This window comes from Vanessa tameamea, chromosome 15 (genome assembly GCF_037043105.1).
Source record: "Vanessa tameamea isolate UH-Manoa-2023 chromosome 15, ilVanTame1 primary haplotype, whole genome shotgun sequence".
In the NCBI taxonomy this organism is placed as follows: domain Eukaryota; kingdom Metazoa; phylum Arthropoda; class Insecta; order Lepidoptera; family Nymphalidae; genus Vanessa; species Vanessa tameamea.
In genome coordinates this window covers 11828749-11854093 of record NC_087323.1, presented here as the reverse complement: position 1 = coordinate 11854093, position 25345 = coordinate 11828749, and the positions used below count along the sequence as shown (strand labels likewise).

Below are 25345 nucleotides of genomic sequence, written 5' to 3'. Positions count from 1 at the left end.
GTGAGATCTTAGCTGATGAATTTAATATTGCTATAAGTATCATCTCACTGTTTCCCTACAATAAGATTAAAATTAAATCGTCACTTTTAAGATAAATCACAACACAATTTAAAAGCATGACGTCATATGTATAGAGATTCTTCATAAACTAAAACACGAGGCGAGGATGCTTTTAAATATATTGCTTCATTTTTCAGCGTTGATCGCCGGCTATCCCATCGCGATAGGGTCTTAAGCACTAAACTCCATCAGACGTACTGTGTTTACGTAAACCAAACTGACCTAGTTATGAAGCTTTGGAGGAATCGACTCCGTTACTTTGAGGACCCTTCTATACAAAAACATTCGTTCAAAGAGGTTTCATTAATTCAAAGGATACTTTTATGCTTAAGGAAAATTAATCGTGTTATTCGTAAAGGATTTTGCTGTCGATTTTTTTGGTATTCCTCAGTCAATGTTCAATGATATTAATGTAAAAAGATACAGTCCTGTGGTTTATTTATGGGTTGATTATGTTCAAATCGAAAATTCCTTAATTTCCGTTGAGCGTTTATCTGAGATTAAAATAAACTTGGTATATTAAGATTCGAGATCTCTGAATGGTTTTTCCAAGATCACCAGCTATAAAACAACTTAAATACAATAAACTTTATTTGAAAGTCTCATATTTCAGGTTAGTAAAACAGAGAGTATAAAGTTTAGCAACATTTCTTACGTCTTAAAGTGTAACAAAAATCACTTCAATATGTCAACGCTGTTTTTGATGAAAGAAATTATATAATTTGCGTTTTAGTAGTAACCCGTAAATATGCCACTTCTAGGAAATAATTAAATTATACAATTAACGAGTTCCTGGTTGATAGTACACCTTGAATATATGATACCTTGATATTGAATATATGTAAACACGCTCAGCTTCTGTCACCGGTTCCTCAGGTCAGGATAATTTCTTTTCCGAACCGGTGGTAGTGTTTAACTTGACAATCTATTAAACAAGTGTGATCAAGTGTAATACTTTTATGTTGAATAAAGGAATTTGATTTGAAATGAATATAGTTTAAGAATCTCCCAGATTATTGTATTGAAATGTGTCATTTGCATCACCTTGCTGTTCCAATATGGGTCGTATATAAATTTGACTCGATATGATGTTTATTATGTATATAGCGCGTGAAAATTCATCGTAACATGTTTGAGCCTGCATATATATTTTACCGATTGGTCTGTCATGATAGATCGAATAAAAAACGTTTAAAATTTACAACTCGTATTCATAAAGGCAATGAACATTTTATACCAATCGACAAAATTTTCTTCATTGGATAATAGACTCACAATTGACTTTTAATTCATCCTTTGAATCGAATAAATTTAATCAACCGTTTTTATTCAATCAAAGTTGGGCAGCTTTTGATATTTTAACCAATACCGAAAGCGGTATCTGAAAGCAAATTTGTTTACGTCGATCGGTTTTAATTCCGTTCCAACGACTTGACAATTGATATTGGTGGTTGATAAATGAGTAACCGCAGACCAGTGCGTGAAATAAAACAATGCCACAAGTTTGTCTGTACATAAAAAAATCGTAAAAGGAGTATCGAATACAAAATAGCTTAATCAAAAGACGGATGGTGGTTGTATGGTGAAGCTTTAACTGTGTGTTCATCAATAAAAAATACATTGGTAAAGAAGGCATATTATTCAATTCAATATTATTATATACTTGTTGACTTCCAGGCAGGATGTATTATATACATATGTAATTGTATTTAACTTTGTATTTTTAAATGTTAAAAAGGTAACTGCTGAGTCTCTTGCCGGTTCGGATCGCTAGAATCTGCAATCTGAACCGGTGGTAGCTTCACTAAAAATAGTTTGTTAAATGACGATTCCAAAGTACTTGTGAAAGCCTACTCGAATAAAATATATTTTAATTTTGATTTTTTGAATAGATTCATTCTAAAAGAACAATTTAGAACTGATCGTTGACATATCGACAATGTCATCTTACGTCCCTCCACGTTAAAATGTAAATTCCCATAAAACTTTTGACAAAAATCATTCACCCAATAAAAGTAGATTCATTTATTTTCAATGAAATGTGAATAGAAACATTTCAATTTAATCTGAACGTATTTTACACTTCCACGCTCTAGTTATTGACATTTTCCTCAGTAATTAAATACAATTCAATACGAATACTTCATAATTATTTTCTGCAAATAACATATAATCATAATAAAATAAAACTGGGAAAATCGCTACTGAGGGTTTCGTACCACCACACAATAAAGAAAGACTTACCAGGTTATTTTAAAATTGATACTTTCCATAGTTTTCATTAATTTTTTTGTAATATGACCTCCGTTGTCGAGTAGTGTGTACACCGGTTTTCATTCCAGGTCGAGTCGATGTAGAAAAAGTTTATTAGTTTTCCATGTTCTCTTGGGTCTGGGTGTATGTGGTACCGTCGTTACTTCTGATTTTCCATAACACAAGTGCTTTAGATACTTACATTGGAATCAGAGTAATGTATGTGATGTTGTCCAATATTATATTATATATTAATATTTAATTATCTGAATCATAAAGGAGCCGCATCAAGGAACTTCAGTGTTTGGTGAATATTTCAACTAAAAAAGGGGTAAGTTAAACGAACGAACGAAGAAGTAATCTAATAAGGATTCGTCTTTTCCTTTACAGATACGGAACTCTAAATATGATATATTTTGGGAATAGTTGCCTAGCAATTGCATCATCTGGTTCTGGTTGTGAATTCGCCTACTGATATGGCGATGGCAGTGCTTGTATCATAACAAGATTCAAAGTCTCCGAAAACTAGAATAAAGATTGTTTTGATTCAATTCTTTCATACAATAACCGCGTCTGTGTAAGTACGGAACGTTTCCCGGAAATGCGTCATAGATGTTCTTCCTGTATGTTCCGAATGTTGGTATAAATAAGGCTTCACGGTAAGGGTGCTCCGAAACGTCACGAACACTTTCCGACGCGTCTTAATAGCTGATCTTTACTATAGATTAGGACAATAGTGGTGTTAGTTAACTGAATATCGATCGTTATTTATGAAGTTGTTGTTATTGTTTGTTTATTTGTAGAACAATGTATTTTGTAAAACAATTGCATGTGACGGAGATGAGAATGCTGAGAGGAATGTGTGGTGTTACGCGAATGGATAGAGTAAGGAATGAGTACATAAGAGGAAGTTTAAAAGTGGCACCGGTAACCGAGAAGCTATCTGGAAACCGGCTGTCATGGTAAATGGAGAAAGGTTTTGAGAATGGATGTAGATGGATATAAAGGTAGGGGACGACCAAAGAAACGATGGAACAATTGGGTAAAAGACGTTATGGTTAGAAAGAATGTTACTTGTGAGATGATGTCCGACAGAGAAGTATGGAAGATGAGGACACGCTGCGCCGACCCCGAGTAAAATTGGGATAAGGGCAGGAGGGTGATGATGATGATTTATGAAGACAAAATTTTATGAAGTGAACTCTTTGGGTGATATGTCAAAGGCAAATGTGATGTGATGATGTTATGTGTCTGTAAGAAATACATGAATAAAATTTATAATTTTAGTATTTTTCATGTCTCTGAAAAATTCGCCAAAGCTCCAAATCCATCGCCTTCCACATCCAATCCGATCATATTTATTACAATAGAATTTTTAATTATGTTGTGTATTAATGTTTTGCGTCAAAATAAATAAATAATAAATAAATATTGGACAACATCACATACATTACTCTGATCCCAATGTAAGTAGCTAAAGCACTCGTGTTATGGAAAATCAGAAGTAACGACGTTACCACAAACACCCAGACCCAAGACAACATGGAAAACTAATGAACTTTTCCTACATCGACTCAGCCGGGAATCGCACCCGGAACCTCGGAGTGGCATACCCATGGAAACCACGGAGATCGTCGAATAATTAATAATACAGACGTTTAATTATATATTGTTCTGAATCGCCCGCGTTTAATTTACAGTTAAATATATATATAAATATGAACAAGGAAAATGGAATACGATTAATATATTTTCCCTTATAGACAATAACTTTCGTAATTGCGATTCCACGAGCAAAATGTTGCTAGCTTTCTTCCCGTCATTCCAAACGGTCATGATTTGTATAGGAGCTATTTTTAATTTCGACTTGTATATTTACTTCCTCGATGTAAAAACTTTTCGACTCGTAAAGTCCATTCAGCCTGGATAATGGAAATATTCCGTTATATTATAATGAAATAACGCAAATCGTTTTAGTCATTGAATAAAAACATTTCAGGCTTATCTATTTTTAAGGGAAGGAACGATTAACGAGGAGGATGTGTATATATGTATTTGTAAATATATTTTACAAAATGGCTGAGCTTTGACGATGTTTTGTACAAAAAACTGTTTTCATAAACTTACATAGCTACGCCGGCTAAGCTTTGGGACGTACATACATTAATACAATGTATTAGAAAACTGTAGGTTCTAAATAGCCTATGGAAAATTCTGGAATATCATACATGTTTCTTCTAAGTGGCACTCATAATAGCTATTTTTATATATTAAAAATTAAAAAACTATGTATCCTTATTTTTGTATCATATAGGTAGACCCATGGTAAGTGGACACCATCGCCGATAGACAATGGCGCTGTATAAAATATCTAATATACATTACATTAGGAACCTTAAGAACTAAAATGTGCCTATAACTACATCGTCTAACTTCCAACCGGATCATAAGAATATATGTGAGTCAGTACTCACATATAAGCAGCAACAGTCAAGTAACAGTCTATTTGATGGTAGAATATCTGATGAGTGGGTGGTACCCAGACGGGCTTGTACAAAGTCCTACCAAGTAGAGGAAGTATTCAGGTAAATATATTAGTTGCCTTGGGCTTTCATTTAGATTAAAATGATCGGTTACATTATTATTTTAGAGGATATCATCATTTCCAAATCATTCAACGAAAAAAAAAAAACATTAAGTTATAACGTAACGTAAAGTTTTAGGTTGAGCTTTCTTTATAACAGTTTTTGTCAAATTCGGTTCACTGGTTCGTCTGAAAGAGTAACAGACAGACAGAATTATTTTCGTTTATATAGATATAATCTTGTAAACTGACAATTCTAAAATGATTGATAAATTGATAAAAACTTTATTGCTTAATAACTAAATTTTATAGAAATATTATTTAATATTAATTTTTAGTATCGAAACTATTCTGATCATGTTGCGCTATCAAATAATTAGAGGTATATTAATTAGTCTTTAAATGTATTCAAGACTAATCTATGTACGAATAATATGTATTGTCTTTTTATATCTACTTCTGTTAAATAAATAAATATCGATAAGTACCATCGACACTAACACATCACTGAACCGGTCATCTGAAGCGGTCGGCGAACGGTAATGCCTGCGTTAATCACAGGTGAGCTTATATAACAGGCTTTATGGGGTTCACCGTGCGGTGTTATCGCTTGTGGAGCTTTTACAGAACAGAGCTATAGAATATTATATTTTAATCCTTTATTGTTTAAAAAATGCATTCTTCAAACAATAAAATATATCAACGACAACGATAAAAAGATTTTTTATTTGTTACTACAATATATAGCAAGGAATTATACCACACGCCTTGCCACCAAGCAATGGGGAGCGGGGCGTGTCGACACAAGAGAGAGATTTGCTGTTTACCGCCGATACGAGAGGGTGTTATCCCCGAGGCGTGCCAAAAACTGTTCACGTCAAATACTGATAAATGACTATAAAAAAAAGTGTGAATAAATATTTATTTAATTGTATTTATCTAACATTTGTACATACGTGCTGATGTAAGTTGGTAGGAAGTACTAGCTACGGATTTTCATGCTCTATGGTTATTCTCAGTAGAATCTATCAGACACTCTATTCAGAACCGATGTCAGATTTACATTAAATTTAATACTGTACCATGGTGATTCTAAAGTGCCTGTTCAAAATAGCCTTCTTCAGTATAGTATATATTCTACGCATATATTCCGAGCAGTATTTTATCTTCCACTTTGAAATGTGCCTGAGTCGGAAGTGAGCCTGTGCAACTTAAAACAGGAGAGGTTACCATGGTTACGCATGGACGATTTAAGGAATAGTTTAAATTTCTTAAGGTGTCAATGTTTCTGGGTTATAGCCACTTGCCATCAGGTTAACTTTATAGATACATATATTTACAAAGATGACTTCAAAAACTTTACTTTTGAATCGCAATGTTAAGGAATTAAATTGAACGTAAAACTACCAACAGTAGACTATCTGAAAATAATCGACCGAAACGGAACGCAGTCAAAAAATCATGCTAATAAATAAAAAGATACTTGGGCTCGTCCGGGATTTGAACCCGGGACCTCTCGCACCCTAAGCGAAAATCATACCCCTAGACCAACGAGCCGTTAAAGACCGTTTCTAAATTGTCTGATATATGTTTTAAATTACGTACATAGTGAGTTTTCGGTGAAAGGTGACCTACTAGCATTGATTTAAGGAGAACATTCTCTAGTGAGCGTGCCGTACGCACACGCAATGAACATTAATATTATTTATTGAATTACGTGTAAACGTAATACGTTTAAACGATGACACCAACATGGAAAATAAATAAAACAAATAAACAGATATTTTTAAAACATAAGATTAATTTTTTTTTAATTGTTACTATATAAGTTTAGAAAAAAAAAAAAATTAACAATGATTATGATTTAAAAAAATATAGGTAGCTAATGAAAGATATTTTATTTGCAAGCTGTACCTACTTTTGGTTTGACAGTTGACAGGTCGAGATCATAGACACATTATATAAATACAATATGCCGAGATGGCCCAGTGGTTAGAACGCGTGCATCTTAACCGATGATTTCGGGTTCAAGCCCAGGCAGGCACCACTGAATTATCATGTTCTTAATTTGTGTTTATAATTCATCACGTGCTCGGCGGTGAAGGAAAACATCGTGAGGAAACCTGCATGTGTCTAATTTCAACGAAATTCTGCCACATGTGTATTCCACCAACCCGCATTGGAGCAGCGTGGTGGAATATGCTCCATACCTTCTCCTCAACGGGAGAGGAGGCCTTAGCCCAGCAGTGGGAAATTTACAGGCTGATTATGTTTTATGTATTATAAATACAATATTAATTGACAAGAAATTAATTAATTATGTTTTATATGTATATAACTAGCTTAACATGCGAATTTACCTGCCGGCTAAAAAAGTAGCCCATGTAACCCGGGACTCAAACTATCTCCATAACGAATTTCATCTAAATTGGTTCAACAGTTTAAGCGTGAAGCGGTAACATATAGAGTTACTTTCGCAATTGTATAGAATAAAATTGTAATCAATATTATAAATAACTACTAGCATTAAGCGTGTCACTTGAAACATTTTAATGATCATTTGTTATTAATATCACTTTAGCCCTGATGGTAAGTAGTTATCACTTACCATCAGCATATGAAATTTAAACCGGATCACAACGGTATTAAGTACAGATGAGTGGGTGCACAAATTGGTGGTGGGGACCACCCATTTTTTCTTGTAAAAATATTGCTATTAAACACGCATACAGTTAAATCGTTTGGGAATACTTACAAAACATGTTTTAGGCAACGTAAAATATTCAACAATTAAGAAACGAAATAATGGAAAATATTTATTTAATCCGGTTATTAAACCCTTTGGGAGCAGTTTGGTTTAAAGATTCTATATTCGAAATTGTTACTTATTATTGGTAGTTTTTTGCTGACGGTCATCAATTATATCTTCCTAGTACAGTATTGCAAGACAAACAACTCTTGAGTGAAGAGGAAAGTTTAAATTTACTTTGATATCACCAAGATGCTACATTGCGAGTTGATAAACATACAGTAAATCTTGATGCTGAGTAAGATTGATGGAATATTAGGCGTTTTATATTTTTAATAACATTCATCCAATCCGGTTCAGTGCCTTAGCCGTGAAAGTGCGACAGACTGAGACAGTTACTTTCGCATTTATAAATTACTATCTCATATAAAGTATTAGTATATAACTGCAGAATTGTATAATTGTATATACTAGTAGACTATAATCTATCTCGCGAGATTGTAAATGCCAAAATATTGTGAACGGTGATTTGACTCAAATTAAAACGTCAAAAAATTATATAGTTTATACTAGACATATCGGTTTGGTTAGGTTAGAGTTTTTATAATTTAACTTTAATTAGCTTCGGTAGATTATAATCAACCGAAAAGTAACGCGTTAAATTGTAAGCAGTATGTTACGGTTCAAAATCTCGCGATATAGATTATAATCTAACGGTATTCACAATTTTACGGTGACATATACATATATGATTATTTAATCTTTATACTATGATTTAGTAATATTTATACTTTATTAAATATATTATTTATTTATGAAATAAAGAAACACGACGATCTACCAGGGATTCTTGTCGAATAATGATTAAAATCTCCTTTTTTATTTACTGATCCATCTTATCTTAATATATTATAATCACGGTAATAAATAAGCACACTAGTATAATCATCATATTCTTCTCCCTCCCCAATAAAACTGTTCTATAAACTCACGTCAATAATTTATAGATTACATAACGGTTTACGTTCCAGCAATTATGGTATTATTTTCATCACTTGTCTTTCCATGAACGGGCAGACAGTGTGTAAGTTATATGTATATAGCGATAGCTTGGGAGGGGGCGCAGAGTATACATAAATGAGGAAAACTCGCCACGCTTCATTCCGTTCCTTTACTCTGTACCGATCACCAGTTTGACCCAGTTCCTCACCATCTCATAACTTGTAAACCGTTCCTATTAGCCATGTGTAGTGAACACGAGTTTGTATGCCTTTATTGAAAGACACTATCTATATAGCTAAAGAGATTTTTTGAAAAAAATTTTAGTTGATTTTGTATGTCTTACTAGGGATCCGCCCCGAGGCGCCGTTTATACAATAATTTATTTCAAATATTGTTTCATATTGTTTAAAATTTTCGTTAGAATTAAGTAAATAACGTCAATCGTTCGTACATTTATATATTAAACAAATTATATGGTTTGCTTTATGGACCTATCGGATAAACAGAGATGACTTATTCGATTATTATTCTTTGTAACTTTTAAATGCGTGTTTATTTTTTAATATAATAATAATAAATATTGGACAACATCACATACATTACTCTGATCCCAATGTAAGTAGCTAAAGCACTTGTGTTATGGAAAATCAGAAGTAACGACGGTACCACATACACCCAGACCCAAGACAATATAGAAAATTAATGAACTTTTTCTACATCGACTCGGCCGGGAATCGAACCCGGGACCTCGGAGTGGCGTACCCATGAAAACCGGTGTACACCCTACTCAACTACGGAGGTCATCAATATATATATTTCTTTTTTATATTTCTTTTTAAGTAGGCGGACGGGCAAATAGTAAGTGTTCGCCTCCGCCCATAGTCATTGCTGTAAGAAATAACTTTTCCTTGCGTCACCCCAATGCGCTACCAACCTTGCGAGCTGAGACGTTACGTCCCTTGTGTCTGTAGTTACACTGGCTCACCCTTCAAACCTGAACACAACAATACTAAGCATTGCTGTTTGGCGGTAAAGTATCTGATTAGTGGATGTTACCTACCCAGATGGGCTTGCAATGAAGATTAGAAAGTCGATTATTAACTATTATGTTATAAAATTAAGCGTTCACAGCGGTTTAGGGGGTTCTAGCCCAGCAGTAGTAAATTTATAGACTGTTATTCTACAGTGAAATTATGATGGCATATTAAAAAGTATATTATATTATATAAGCATACTAGCTCATGAAGGCGCGCCCTTTTATGTTAAATTATCGTATTTTCATAGTTTTTAAACTGTTAACACGCTATTAGCATTACATTAACAGCCTGTAAATGTCCCACTACTGGGCTAAGGATTCCGCCACGCTGCTCCAATGCGGGTTGGTGGAATATACATGTGGTAGAATTTCGTTGAAATTGAAAGCACGAGATGAATTATAAACACAAATTAAGCACATGAAAATTCAGTGGTGCTTGCCTGGGTTTGAACCCGAAATCATCGGTTAAGATGCACGCGTTCTAACCACTGGGCCATCTCGGCTCCGCATTGAAATAATAAACGCTATTAGCATTTATTATTATTTATTGATAGATGTAGACTGTAAAATGTTTTACCTGATCGTAAGTGGTCACAGTTCACAGGAATTAATTTTTTTTTTTTAATTATTTTTTTTTGACAAAGGTTAGATATTATAAATAACATCATGATATCGAAAACTTATCAGCTAATCTGTTGATTTATGTCATATTGGTCAAAAATTGTAAAGGATGAATCATTGTTGGATCAACAACGAAATCGGGGCTGTTAGTATTAAATAAAACAAAATATTCACAGATAATGCTCTAAATATCTAAGTAACATGCGCACGGATTTGAATTTGTTGCCAAAAAAGTTTAGTTTTGTTAGTTACTTAAACAAAAGTGAAACGGCAGTTGTTTCTCTAACTTTATTTTTGTTTGATGACCATTATAACTATGCTACTCTTTGCGAGAAACAGCATAAAGTACAAATAAAAAAATGCTGTAATATTTCGACCATTGCTCATTAGGTATTAAAATACTCATTTTGGTGAAAGGAATTATCAATGTACGTCGTACAATCAATACGATATGTTATTAAAAATATTATGACTTTTTGTTTTGACAGTATCAACAAGCGGCTCGTTGGTCTAGGGGTATGATTTTCGCTTAGGGTGCGAGAGGTCCCGGGTTCAAATCCCGGACGAGCCCAAATGTTTTTATTTTTTGTCTTATTTATAAATCATCTTAACAGTACGTTACTAAAAGTATTACTAGATATAAAGTATTGATATCTTATATTTAACGTCCAACAATTATTCATACATATTGTAAGCCTATAAATTATTTTACATAAAATATTTATAAATAATCATTTAAGGTTGTATAGCTTTTAGCTATTGAGTTATATTCAATCACAGAATTATATAAATGTGATGAATACTTTTTGGTTTGACATTTTTATAATAAAAGTAGAGGAAGAATATTTTTGAATTTGACATGGGAATTGTGAATCTGGGTTGAAGAGCGGAAGATAATCGATGATTGTAACAAAAACTGGAAAAATAAATATTGTAAACTATATTAAATATTACTAACAGTATCTAAAACGGGATATTTACCATGTTTACACTTTATGAGGAACGTTAATGCTTCCTCCAAACACTCACACTTTTTTCGCGCGCGTTCTAGATGTTTTACTAATTTTACGCACTCCGGCCCGTACGTTACCATGTTTTGTAAATATCCCGTTTTAGATACTGTTAGTAATAAAAATAACCATGTTAATTTAAAAATCTTATATATATTAAATATTGTTAATTATTTCACGTTCCTATTTACTTGAAACTGGGTCTTCAATATATATATATTGTTTTTTGCCTTAAATATTTTGTACGTGTGATAAGCGTGTTACAAAATACGTAACGTAATACTATGAAGGGTATGAAGCGCTAATGTATCCCAATGGTTAATAAGATTGTGATTTGAAACCCGGATAAGGACTAAATTTTCATGCATGGTTTATATTTATAATTAATTTCGTTTTCGGTGTCGAAGGAAAGGATAGAGAACATGCTTACTCTACGGTAGAGGGGGTCTTAGCTAAGCGGTGGCAAGTCTGCAGTCTGATGTGATGATTGTGGATTAAAAAGTGAGATTTATTAAAATGAAGTCAGAATGTATTCAATGTTTTTAATTTGTTTTGTAACCGATGTCAATCATCTTTTCATATTGAATGATTTAAAAATTATTTACCTTTTGATATTTTTTCATTTAGCATGCAAATGTGAGCCTGGTAATGATCCAATGCGGGGCTAAGGCCTCCTCTCTCTTTTGAAGAGAAGGTTTGGTACAAAACCACGTTGCTCAAATGCGGGTTGGTTGTTACACATGTGATAGAATTTAATTGAAATTAGACACATGCAGGTTTCCTCACGGTGTTTCCTTTACCATCAAGTACGAGATAAATTACAAACACAAATTAAGTACATGAAAATTCAGTGGTGATTGCTTGGGTTTGAACCCGCAATCAACGGTTAAGATGAACTCGTTCTATCCACTATGCTGCCCGGAGTAATTACATACATATACATAGATGTATAATTTATATGTATATATATTATATTACTAATGTTTTTGGGGAATATTATTATTTATTTATTTTTATTTAACACTTCAAACATTAGTAGATCTATTCATTCTCAAAGGCTTTATCTATGACAATGGATTTAAAATATCAAATACATGAAAAAAAAGGTAATTGCAGGTCTAACTATAGGATATTACGACGTCATATAAATAGTTTGTTAACGTTAAAGCTAGAGGAATTACAATTTATTTTGTACTTCAAATTCTGTTGACCAGTGTTATAAGACTCCTTCAATCAAACCATAAATCGGATATATAAAAAATGATTTGTGTTTAAGGTCGATATATTTTCAGTGACAGCCTGTAGAAGTAATTGTACAAGTAGGCAGTGCATCTCGTGCGACCGCAGGAGTTATCATAGTGCATTATGATAGAAATTTAGATAGATACGCCAACACAAATACCGGCGTTTGCCTATACCATAGTGAGCCGACTGCAGAGAGATCCGGCACAGGATATAATAGATATTATATTACACAGATCCATATGCATACAAAATAATTAGATATTTTATAATATAAATGACATTGAAACAGAATATCAAATAATTTTGTCGGTGTGGTTCCATGTGTCATGATTAATATTTAATTTGAATATTATTTATTTTTCGGAACTCTATCACCATTAAACAAAGAAGAGGTGCTAGAGTCCGAGGCGTTTGTCATTCGTTTCGGAAAATAACACCTGAGAACAATCGGAGAAAGAAACTCAGCGGTTTTTTTTTTAATGTATTTTTTACAATTATTGTTTTCATACAATAACAATAAATATGTTTACATTATTTGAAACAGACTGAAATCGATCTTCTCATTCCTAGGGTCTGCTATAAACTAATATCGAAGACAGATCAGATAATTTTATATACATACCTAAGTTTTTTATCATGTTGTTGATTAGTAATAACTTAAAGCCCTTTAATAAACTTAATGACTGTTCAATCTGATAATAATTATCACGAGTGCGTAGGAATTCATAAACAATAGGTTTTAGACTCTATATTTCATACGTTATTACAAGCGGCTCGTTGGTCTAGGGGTATGATTTTCGCTTAGGGTGCGAGAGGTCCCGGGTTCAAATCCCGGACGAGCCCAAGTATTTTTTATTCACATAAGAATTATTCACATAAAATCCTTAAATATATACAAAAATAAATTAAAAATACTGTATAAATCATGACCACATGTAATGCTGGCAAGAATGCTAGCAGCACTTCACCGTTGAGTCGCAATTCCGATCCTCTGGCTAATGAACCTTCTTCACCCGTCATCAGTAGAGGCAATGAGGCGAGGTGTTAAACTTAATAATTTCATTATTTTAATTGTTAATCAATTAAATATATTTGTGTTATCGCATCGCCGCGTGGCGTGCATTCAATGTGCGGTATTTGGTTGTGACGGACTTCGTTTATGTACAGTACAATAATGCATTAATTAAGTATTAGATTTGGAAGCATTGTGTTGTATTAATATTTAGTTAATTGATTGATAAATAACTGATGAAACTGATTGGGGATTGTTTTAAAAATGTATTTATCTGTTTTGTTACGATTAATTATCGCCTTATTATTCTTCATGCGTTCCTAAGCCATTCATCCGATTGCAATGAAAATTTGTCGAGATTATCTGCGTACGCTTTCAACTCTTCGAAAAAAAAAAACAAGAATAATTATTTTCTTGAGTTTTGTCCTTAACCTACCCTTGTTCTACCAGGATGAAAATGTTGCTACAAATAAATGTTAACATCCTAGTTAAACTTATTTCTTTAACTTTATTTAAATTTTCTCGTGATATATTCAATCAATAGATTACTAACTATACTTCTAGATAAGATACATCCGATCAAACCCATGGGATTGAACCACGTTAATGACATTACCTACTTTCTGGTCACATCTTACGTCAAAAGTAGTTTAGAAGGCGACCGGAGCCGCCGCAGATTTCACAATAGCGCCCGCGTCCCGCTAGAATCAATTTGACGCAACGTGTTACGGTGAACTTATAATGGAACGCTTATGACGTCATAACTTTGTAAATTCCACCGGTCGACATGTGACACGCACTGTCACTGCAGAATAACGTTATGAGATCTCCAATAATGAGACGAGTTCAACCTTTGTTTAGTCATTATGTGGTTTTTCTATACAATATGTGAGGGCATATTGACCGAAGTCCAAAATTTCAACTCCGTAACTTAATTGTAAATGGTTATAATTCAGCCTATAAAATTTGACCTAAACAACCATTGCAAATTAAATAAACGTATGATGGCTATAAGTTAAGTAAGCAGTAAATCAACTATTAGAATGTTCTTTATTCAAATAGGCTTTTAAATTTACTTTAATTCGTCGTTAAACAACATAAAACATTAACAACCAATGGTTCCAGTATGATAAGATCTATAACACTGTGATTCTCGAAGTCTTGGATAAAAATTGCAGATCAGCCAAGTTAACGTTATGAGTTTTACAATTTAGAACTTATCAGTAGAACCTAGCTGGAACTCTTATCAAAAATATTGATAAATAAGGCGTATTAATCAATACAAGATTACATTAAAGATAAAAAGCATGGACTTAGTGTTTATTTACTTCTAGGCAGGATATATAAAAATTCAATCGTTCTTTATTGACATTCTCTGTGATTAAAACAGTGGATCAGTTTCTACTTTCTTGCCGGTTTTCCTCGGTAGAATCTCTCCGAAGCGGTGGTGGGTTTAGGTGGTAATTTAATTCAACATTATAACATGTATACTTGAAAAAAGAATATTTTGATTTTGATTTGACTCTTAGAATGTTCAAATAAAAATTAAGAATATAGTCATTTTTCCGTCCGTTGTTGTTTTACTTCTAGTGGGGTAAAATTATCGGCCATATCCAAGTTTTATCAGAAACCTCCACAGTCGAGCAGGACTTTAACAAGACTATAAAAAAATATAAGGATTATTCATATGAACAAAATAATTAGGCGTCTAAACGCTGACGCCTAAACCTCGAGCGCTGTATTCGGACCCCACCATCATTAGCTTTAGAAACGTTCGTTCATATATAATTCGTCGTCGACGACTAACTCTTCTATTGACGTTGCACATTGTTATATAACAACTATGTAATGAGACAAAGTTATGTTACGAACTCATTCCTGCCTCGAGGGTTTTTCGCCTTCCTCCACTGTTATTAAACAACGTATGCTATTTTATCTGCATACGAACTTTGCTATATCCTCATACTTTTCTAATATGAAAATTTATTTTATGCTTCGTTTCAGTTTTGGGTTAAGTAGATCTGATGGAAACGAAATGATTCAGTTGTAAAGCTTAGTCTTGACTGAAGATCGTGAGTTCAAATCTGGATAAGGAATAAATGTTCACTAGCTGAATTTCTATGTATGTTGTATCGATCAAACCTCGCCCTTTTCCTATAAAAGAGTGAAGGTCTCAGCCCAGCCGAGGCTGTTATTTTTATTATATATCTGTTGAATGTATTTATTTCGGAAAAATGAAAACCATTTTTGTCTTTTTTTCAATTTGACAATTTATATCTCTGTCCTCAGAATTTGCAAGTTGATTTACCCTATCAGAGAGGTACAGCCGGAATATTCGAATTCTCATTTTGGATATTGATTTCTTGGTAGCAAATTAAGGTAACGCCGTATATTCTCAGGTATTGATTTTTTTTCGATCCAGTGTAGTTTTTATTTCAGTGAGAAAGCTTCTATATTTAAAAAAAAACAATGAATTTTAATTTAATCGACGTTATAGGTTCGACATATTTTAAGAAGGAAGTTGAGAGTATTCTCATCATATTAATCACTGGTTCCGAATATATACGTCTACTTATAAAAAAACTAACAAAAAAAAAATTTCAATTCAAATTTACAAATGAATAAAGGAAGAATCGAATAAACTCAAAGAAACCGAAAAAAATATATGTAGCCGATATACCGACCGTGAGAATTTAATCCCGGCACATGCAAGCAGGGCCACGCTCGTAAATTTTAACTTCTGAATGAATTTAAGGGCTAAAAACGTTTAAAACTCTCAAGAGTTTCAAAATTGATAGATTTATTTCCTCGGCTTTTCCTTACTTTAATTACAGCTTATATGTTTGATTGTTTTATAATAAATAATTATGATATATTAATATATGTTCTCATTTATATTAGACGTACCTTTTTAAATACAGTTACTAAATTAAAACAACAATTTGAAATCAGTATTGCAATATAAGAAAAACAATTATAGGACTGTGATAAGCATGCACTTCAAATACGTTAGTTACGTTAGGTAGAGACGGAAGGCCGAAAAAAACAAAAACTATTTTAAATACTATTTAATTAATTATAAATAATTTCACAAGCTTAATGTACAGCCTCCTCAATGTAAGCTTATATAATATAATAACGATGAGAAGATTTATAATAAACAATGTAAGATTCTTCTAAATAGCAATTTCAACATTCCCGGTAAATTATTGTTTGTTTCGAAGTAAGTCTACGTATATCTTCCTGGATTATATGTGTGTTACTTGTTAGTAAATAAAAATAAATGAAAATATATACCGAAGCTACAGGTGACACGTCTGTGTAGATTTAATAAATAAAAAAAAAAAAATATGGTCAAGAAGATTGACTGAAAGGACAAACTCCTGGCAGTCAGTCTTAGATTCAAATATTACAAATAGCTGTTATGGTATAGAATATTTCATACTAAAATACCTGTGTGAATGACACATTTTAACTGAAATATTTATATTTTAACTTGTTCAATTAATATATTTAAATCTTATATCAAAATTCATTAATAAAATGCCTTTTTTATTCAATCGTTGGTTTTATCGTAGGTAATAATGTATTGGCATTTGCTAAGATTTCTGTGTAATACATTTTCATGAATACTTTTTGGTCTCATATATGAAACCAAAGGTAACTAAAGTTCACTACTGACAGATTTAAAGAGAGACCGTTGTTAACGAAACAAGAATATTTATTTAAGTAATAAAATATACATAAACCGCGTAAAAATAATTGTATTTACATTAATAGGAAGTTAATTATTTTTTATAAATTTAATTTATCATGTAGTAGTTAAGTGTGAAGAACCGCTGAATTGTTTTCGCACTCGGAAATAAATATTAAAGTAAAATGCACTTGAAATTGAAAAAAAAACAGCAACTTTGATGGGATCGACTCGGGCGTTTTAATTAAAAAAAAGTTTTTACGGTCCGAGAGAACGGCGTGCAGGGATCGCTTTATTAAGGAGTTATTACTTGAGTGTTACTTACGCTGTATTCTGACTTTACCTGCCTGAAATAAATTGTTAGAAGACATGAATCAAAATCAAAATATTCAAGTAGGCTTTTACAAGCGCTTTTGAATCATTTTACAGAACTATCGGTTCAGAATGTAGATTTTACCGAGAAGAATCGGCAAGAAATTACCTACTCTTTTCCAATTTGCATTTGAGACACATTACTTATTGAATTTACTTGTATAAAGTTTAATACAATTATACAAGAAAATTCAACAAGTATCATCTCTACGCTTTCCTTTGTCATCTACATAGTTTATTTGTTAAAGTTTTTTTACAACTGATTTGAATTTATCTAAAGTTAAAAAAAATACTGCAAAATTTTATTTCAGTAAAAACCTTGCCCCAAGAAAGATTTATTAACTTTGCGGAGTCGTAAACTTGGCGTTATAAGCATATCATTACGTCGTGTACATACAATTTTTTGCTCGGTTAGGACTTTTAAAGGCTGTTTCTTCTTAGTAGTAAGTCATTAAAATTATCTTTTTTTATTTATTTTTTACATTACATTAGCAGCCTGCAAATTTCCCACTGCTGGGCTAAGGCCTCCTTTCCCTTTGTGGAGAAGGTTTGGAGCATATTCCACCACGTTGCTCCAATGCGGGTTGGTGGAATACATATGTGGCAGAATTTCGTTGAAATTAGACACATGCAGGTTTCCTCACGATGTTTTCCTTCACCGCCGAGCACGAGATGAATTATAAACACAAATTAAGCACATGAAATTCAGTGGTGCTTGCCTGGGTTTGAACCTGAAATCATCGGTTAAGATGCACGTGTTCTAACCACTGGGCCATCTCGGCTCTCTATATATACATATATGAATAATTGTTGGACATTAAATTTAAGATATTAATCATTTATATCTAGTAATACTTCTAGTAACGGACTGTTAAGATTGTTTATAAATAAGACGAAAAAATAAAAACAATTGGGCTCGTCCGGGATTTGAACCCGGGACCTCTCGCACCCTAAGCGAAAATCATACCCCTAGACCAACGAGCCGCTTGGTAATACTGTCAATTTACTCTTTCTTTTAATATTACTTTCAAATCTACTCAAATCTTTTACTTACAATTGCTATTAAAACATTTTTGTCAATGTTTATGATTTTACAATTAAAATTTATTTAATAATAAATTAATACGTTCGTATATTTCTTTAACTTTTAACTTTTGATCTATGGTCTCAGTTAGGCAAATTCGACAGTGCCCATCCAGGTTCGAAGTCGCAAAATTCGGTTATGGTTGTAACCCGTAGGACATCTCCTTCTTTATGTTTTCATATAAGTTCACATAAGCGAGGATTTTATAAAAGCTATGAAATGTTCAGTAGAGCGTCTCAACTATTTCATACAATATAAACTTGAGATTTATATACGTTCCGTGTTTATCATATACCAGTGTTGCTACAAAAGATTTTTAAAGTGTGAAAATTAGTTTCATCTTCGTATATAAAATTCATCTGTTCTACAGCACCGTCACTGAACTCCTAAACACATGGATCAATTATCTAAATTTTTTCGTGTTTGTTTAAATAGGTCCCTGGGTAGGATTTTGCACCCAGTAGGAGACGCTGCAATCGAGTTGCAGGTTAAGAAAAAAAAAACTTATTCTTGAAACCTCTTGAGTGAAATAATAATTAGGCATAAAATTATTTTATATATTTCGTAACGACGAACTTTTATTAAATTATATAAGTAAGCATTCATAAAAAAACTATACTAATATTACAAATGCAAAAGTTACTATGTCTGTCTGTCTGTTATGGTATCTCGTCTAAAACACTGAATCGATTTTACTGAAATTCACTATGAAGCGAGATTGGACTCCAAGTAAATAATAGGTAAAGCCTAAAATTTGTATAATATAAATTGTAGCCTTCTCTGTAAATGAAAATTCCTGCAATTTACAACGTAATTTCGATACGCATGAGAAAAACGATCAGGGCATGCGGTGAGATAAATAAGAACATTACGGGCTCATATAACGGGCGAGCCTGTAATATTATATTAATATACTAGCTGATGCTCGCGGCTTTGCTCACGTGGGCTATGATTATATTTATAGATAAACTTAAAATACGTTAATTTAAGACCTCTTCGTGTACCAAAAATAAAGTAGCCCAAAAATTAAGTTTCGTGCTTCTAACTGCAAAAATGACGGACTTCCAGACTAACCTATATACGAAATGTCAACCCCTATTTATATTTATTTTAGAGGTAGAATATCCAGAAACGTTTAAATACGTATCTACTAATTTTTAATCATTATTCCAAAAATAAAGTTTCATGTTTCTAACTTAAAAAAAGGACGGATTTCCATACAAACTTTCAACCCCTATTTCACCCTTTAGGGCTAGAATTTCTAAACTTTCTTCCTTAGTGGGTGTCTATTATATTCTACTCACCAAATTTGATGGTCCTAACTTTAATAGTATAGATAGGTACGAAGAGGCCAGTATAGGCATTTTGATGTAGACAGAAAAACAACTACTTACGGGTAGAAAATATTTATCTCGTTCGAAATGCGAACAAGTAATACTTATTTAATTATCTGTATCACTGCATCTTAAATCTTCTAGTCTAGTCTTACATATGAATACGTATAATAACCGTATCGGAGCAGCGTAGTGACTTTGCCTTTTCTAAGCTGTGGCACATTTCGACGTACACGATGTGTAAAAATTTATAGAAATATATATATTTAACAAAATATTATCAACTAGCGACCCAATCTGGTGTTGTAGAGCAAATTACTTGTAAAGAAAATGCAAAACCAAATAACTATTATTAGTAGTAAAACATGTCGATTAAGTTGTTCGGTGTCTGGCAATTAGTCAGTTCGTCTTTACCAAACGTCACTTTTTTTCTTCTGGATTTCATAAAAGAAAACCAACCTAATTTCCAAATATTCAAAAATTTTCTTTCACAAAAATAATGCGCTGGCAGTTACAAAAACAACAATAAATAAATCAAATCTGTCAAGCCGTTCTTAATTGTTTCTTATATGCGGCCATTAATTTTATACTTATAAAGATTAAAAAAAAAACAAAAACAAACTGTTCAATGTTAAACATATAGATGTATATCACAATATGACACGCGTATAGAGTGATTTATTACGGATTTTATTAAGATTCTGAATGAGGTTGTGATGGATGAAATTAAGATTTTATAAGTTAGGAAAGTTATTATATTTTATAGGTTATTTTTTATCATAAAAGCCAAAATATAAATTTGGTGCAATAATAATACTGTAGATGCAATAGTGAGTTAGTTTGTATGTTTGTTACGCTTTCACGCCTTAACCGATCATCATGAGATTTAACATTATATGTATATTGTCAGGGGCTTAGGAAAACAAAGGGTTGTAAGTGAGGTCGCCAAAAAGACATAAGTTTGACGTCTTATGACTAAAAATGGTCGTATATTTTTCGTACCCTCATTTAGTATCAGGAAGACGATCCTCAGGTTATAAGAAACAGCTACAAGGAAACCAAGCAGTTATAAATTACCCACGGCCTTGATTACATTCTCACCAACGCCGAAGTAGAATACTTAACTTCTAATATACGAGCAGTATGCTATGTTGGGGTCTTGGGGAGTTATTTATATGGGGGGTATCAGGATGTCGTCGGCAGTTTTGTTAATTTGTTGTATTCTAACGAGGCAATCCTGAGTTCGTATTATTTATTTTTTGTATTTGTTTAATTCGCTGATTTTTGTTTTTGAATATTTTTCTCCTTAAATAACGTGTTGTAATTACATTAATTCTTATCTGCCGTTGTCGTCTCTGACCTACTGAAACAAAACCTCCATAACGACCTTAATAAACAAAATATTCAGTCAACATTATAAAAACGGCCTTTCGATTTTCTGAGCATAAACGGATTAAGAAGTAGATTCGGGTACATCATTTGAGCTTATTGAAATCTTGGATCTTAAAAAAAGCATTGGGCTCGTCCGGGATTTGAACCCGGGACCTCTCGCACCCAAAGCGAAAATCATACCCCTAGACCAACGAGCCGATGATGCATGAACTGAACAAAAGTTATAACTGTTTTATAGAATCAAAGATAACATTACATATAGAATGTTTATACACAAAACAATATCGCGATAATTATAATATAATACTATATTATAGGCTTGTAGATATCGCGTAATAAGCCTTATTACAATGTGAGTACAGTTCAAAATTGACTGACTAGCCTTCGTTTCTATATGTTAATTTATGTACTCGATTCTTAGTATATTTTTAATTTATTTATCAACTAGCTACCCGTCCCGAGTGGTCTAGGGGTTTACATAAAACGTCTATATTAGAAAACAAAGGCATCCTTTGCTTAACAGGTCTAATTAATAAAATTTTAAAAGGGCTGATTGACACACAACACTCAGACGGTGGACGGGCAACAGGATGAAATTGTGCGCAAGAAATCCTTATGGAACGTACGTGAGCACTGAAAGATGACTAAATGTATCTTCTAAGGGAAATAAAAATGAAAATTGGTATTTAGTCTTATATTTATGAGGTAAAGACAGCTCTGATAGCGTTTTGAAATTGATCACTTAAGAAGATTGAAATGAAGGATGAAAGTTTTATAGAAGTTTAAGAAGCCTTTTTTAATATTTTGAATTATTGGAATCGGTGTATAGGCTTCGGTGTATAATAATATTAATGTAATGTTTAATTCTATAACTGAAGTTCACGTCTTATGATAACGGCTCGTTGGTCTAGGGGTATGATTTTCGCTTAGGGTGCGAGAGGTCCCGGGTTCAAATCCCGGACGAGCCCAATCGTTTTTTTAAGTTAAGAGTTTATTCAATTATTGGCTGTATCCGAATCTACTAATCAAATAAACATTAACTCAATTCAAATGGAATTACACTTTACCGTTTCACAATGAGAAATAAATTTTAAAAATTACAAGTACAAGAATATTACTTTACACTGTGTAAAATTACGCATCAGCAATTTAAAAAGTAATGCTAGTAGAAAATAAAAATTGATATAAACTGTACACGAACTAAGTCCAACGTTAGGCATGTAAACGGATGTAGGACTAGTTTCCACCCAATTGTGAGTAGAGGAGGGACAGGGGGGCAATTATTAGGAATGAAAATAACCTATTTGCTATGCTAGACTATAATCTATCTCAGTGTCAAAATTTATTCGAATCCGTTCAGCCGTTCTGGTGTAATTAGGAACCAACTTCCATCCCTAATATTAGTTAAATAACGGAAATAACTCTAAATTTCTAGAAATGATTTTTATATCCTGCACAAAATAACGAAAACAAACGCCACGTCTTCAACGATAAAAAGAAAAATTCGGTTAGTTAGTTAATTTCTACGATATTCAAGTATTTTTTTAACATTATAGTTTCCATTAACCTGTAAATTTCCCACTACTAGTCTAAGGCCTTCTCTCCTCTCCCTTTGAAGAGAAGGTTTGGAGCATATTCCACCACGCTGCTCCAATTCACGTATTTGAATAAATGGAAATATTAATTACGGTTTCGTATATCCAATGAAGGAGTTAAACAGTTATTATTGCCACAATATTTAATATAAAGTTTAAACTTGATAAATGGTAAATGTTACAGGCGGGACCTCGTTATACGTTATCCACCTACGGCTGGTACGGATTTTGCGTAGACGCTATTTTGGTTAACAAAACATTGTTCTCGCATTATATTTTCCAAGTAATACGACACGAACAGTAATACCAACTTAGATAACCTAATTAGCCGAAAGAGAAATTCAAACTGTCCCGTACGCGTTGCCAAATTTAGCCCTCATTAATTTAAATAGCTTGGTCAAACTGTGTTGACATAATTATGAGTGAAATTCTCAGGAATATTTACAACATAATTTTACCCGGGGTTAAAATACTATATTTTTTTCTTTAAAAAAAGTTACATAATATAAAAGAATGCGCCCATATTTACAAGACCATCATAAGATCGTTTGTAAAATGAAGGCTCTGTAAGACATCACAACCAGGCATAGTAGGAGAAGCTGAATTTTAGACGTCTAGAATTCAACATAATCCAGTTTCAGAAGGACGAAAGGTGAAAAATCACCAAAAATGTTTTCACATTACGATAATAGTAGGGGACTAATCTGCGCCCATATATACCGTTAATGCAATAATCTTAAAAGATTGCTTCACAAATGCTGCTTGCTCTTGATACAGACATAAATACATTGTCGGGACGTGCGTCCTTAGGGATATATTAGAAATGGTTCTCGACTACAAACCTTGAAGTTTTATTTCATATACTGCTAACTTTTATAACATTTCAAGGGTTATCTACAAATGTTCTTTCTTGTAATACACTTTGATGCACTATAGAAGAGAGAACGAATAAATGTACCGTGTATGTCATACAGTGTGGTCTCTCGACTACCTTAGACTAATACTGTAAGGTAGATGTATTAGCAGCCTGTAAATTTCCCACTGCTGGGCTAAGGCCTCCTCTCCCTTTGAGGAGAAGGTTTGGAGCATATTCTACCACGCTGCTCCAATGCGGGTTGGTGGAATACACATGTGGCAGAATTTCGTTGAAATTAGACACATGCAGGTTTCCTTACGATGTTTTCCTTCAACGCCGAGCACGAGATTAATTATAAACACAAATTAAGCACATGAAAATTCAGTGGTGCCTGCCTGGGCTTGAACCCGAAATCATCCGTTAAGATGCACGCGTTCTAACCACTACGGCATCTCGGCTCAATAAGATACATGTATAAGCTTCATCAATTCAAAAATGGTGCTTAACATCAGGATCTAAGATACTAAATCCCAATGAAATCGTCTTTATCGGAACACTACAGTTCAAAATATTCATATTTGCCAATAGAATAACGGATGCTTTGATAAAATCACAGTTATACAAATCTATTTAGTAATGGGGGACTAAAAAGCCCAGCAGTGAGATTCAGTTAGGTGCCACTGTTTTTTTTTAATATCGCTAAGCGGACTAGCCTTTGGGATTATTGATGGTAATTAGTCACTAGTCCTTACACCACCAATGCTCCACCAACCTTGGGAACAAAGATGTCATGTCCCTTGTTTGCTGTTGTCCCTTACATTGGCTCACTTACCCTGCCAAAGGACTTGATTGGAACAGCGCGTTGAATTAGCTCCATGACTTATCTTCAACAGTAATACATTTACAGGTGTTCCCTAGTTTCCTACTTCCTAATGGCCATTGGGTGTTTTACTATCTATGTTTCCTTTCTACCATCAGATCAGATAATACCAAACTATTCTGTTCTATCTGTTAAATCTGGATTAGAAAGTAATAATGCAGAGCACAGACCAAACGAGATGGATTAATTCCATCCACAGTACATTATCATGTACAACTGTCATGAAATGTCATGAAATATCCACCTCAGTTACCCATTTTAGTTTTCAAATAACTGTGTATTGGAAATAAATGCGTTTTACATAAATCAAATCAATCACTCCCTATTTTGTTTCGTTATTGTATGCGTTGACAATTGAAACGAATAAATAAATTTCGACTGAATATTCTTAAAAATTCACTTAGCCATTGTGATATCTATATTTTTTTTTTTTTTATAGTAGAGGTGGCAAACGAGCAGGAGGTTCACCTGATGGAAAGTGACTACCACCGCCCATGGACATCTGCAACACCGGGGGGCTTGCAGGTGCGTTGCCGGCCTTTCAGGAAAGAGTACGCTCTTTTCTT

The 25345-nt window shown here is 33.1% G+C and overlaps 1 protein-coding gene and 6 non-coding genes across 7 annotated transcripts in view; 3 read left to right on the top strand and 4 right to left on the bottom strand.

Annotated features, from left to right (window-relative positions):
• Dop2r (Dopamine 2-like receptor) overlaps positions 1-25345 on the bottom strand; it is a 287869-nt gene that overhangs the window by 106997 nt on the left and 155527 nt on the right. The gene's annotated exons all lie outside the window — the stretch shown is intronic.
• Trnap-agg (transfer RNA proline (anticodon AGG)) lies at positions 6383-6454 on the bottom strand. Its single transcript has one exon. It is a non-coding gene; the product is annotated as a tRNA-Pro (tRNA).
• Positions 10805-10876, top strand: Trnap-agg (transfer RNA proline (anticodon AGG)). Its single transcript has one exon. It is a non-coding gene; the product is annotated as a tRNA-Pro (tRNA).
• On the top strand, positions 13332-13403 carry Trnap-agg (transfer RNA proline (anticodon AGG)). Its single transcript has one exon. It is a non-coding gene; the product is annotated as a tRNA-Pro (tRNA).
• On the bottom strand, positions 18551-18622 carry Trnap-agg (transfer RNA proline (anticodon AGG)). Its single transcript has one exon. It is a non-coding gene; the product is annotated as a tRNA-Pro (tRNA).
• Positions 21574-21645, bottom strand: Trnap-ugg (transfer RNA proline (anticodon UGG)). The gene has a single exon. It is a non-coding gene; the product is annotated as a tRNA-Pro (tRNA).
• On the top strand, positions 22345-22416 carry Trnap-agg (transfer RNA proline (anticodon AGG)). Its single transcript has one exon. It is a non-coding gene; the product is annotated as a tRNA-Pro (tRNA).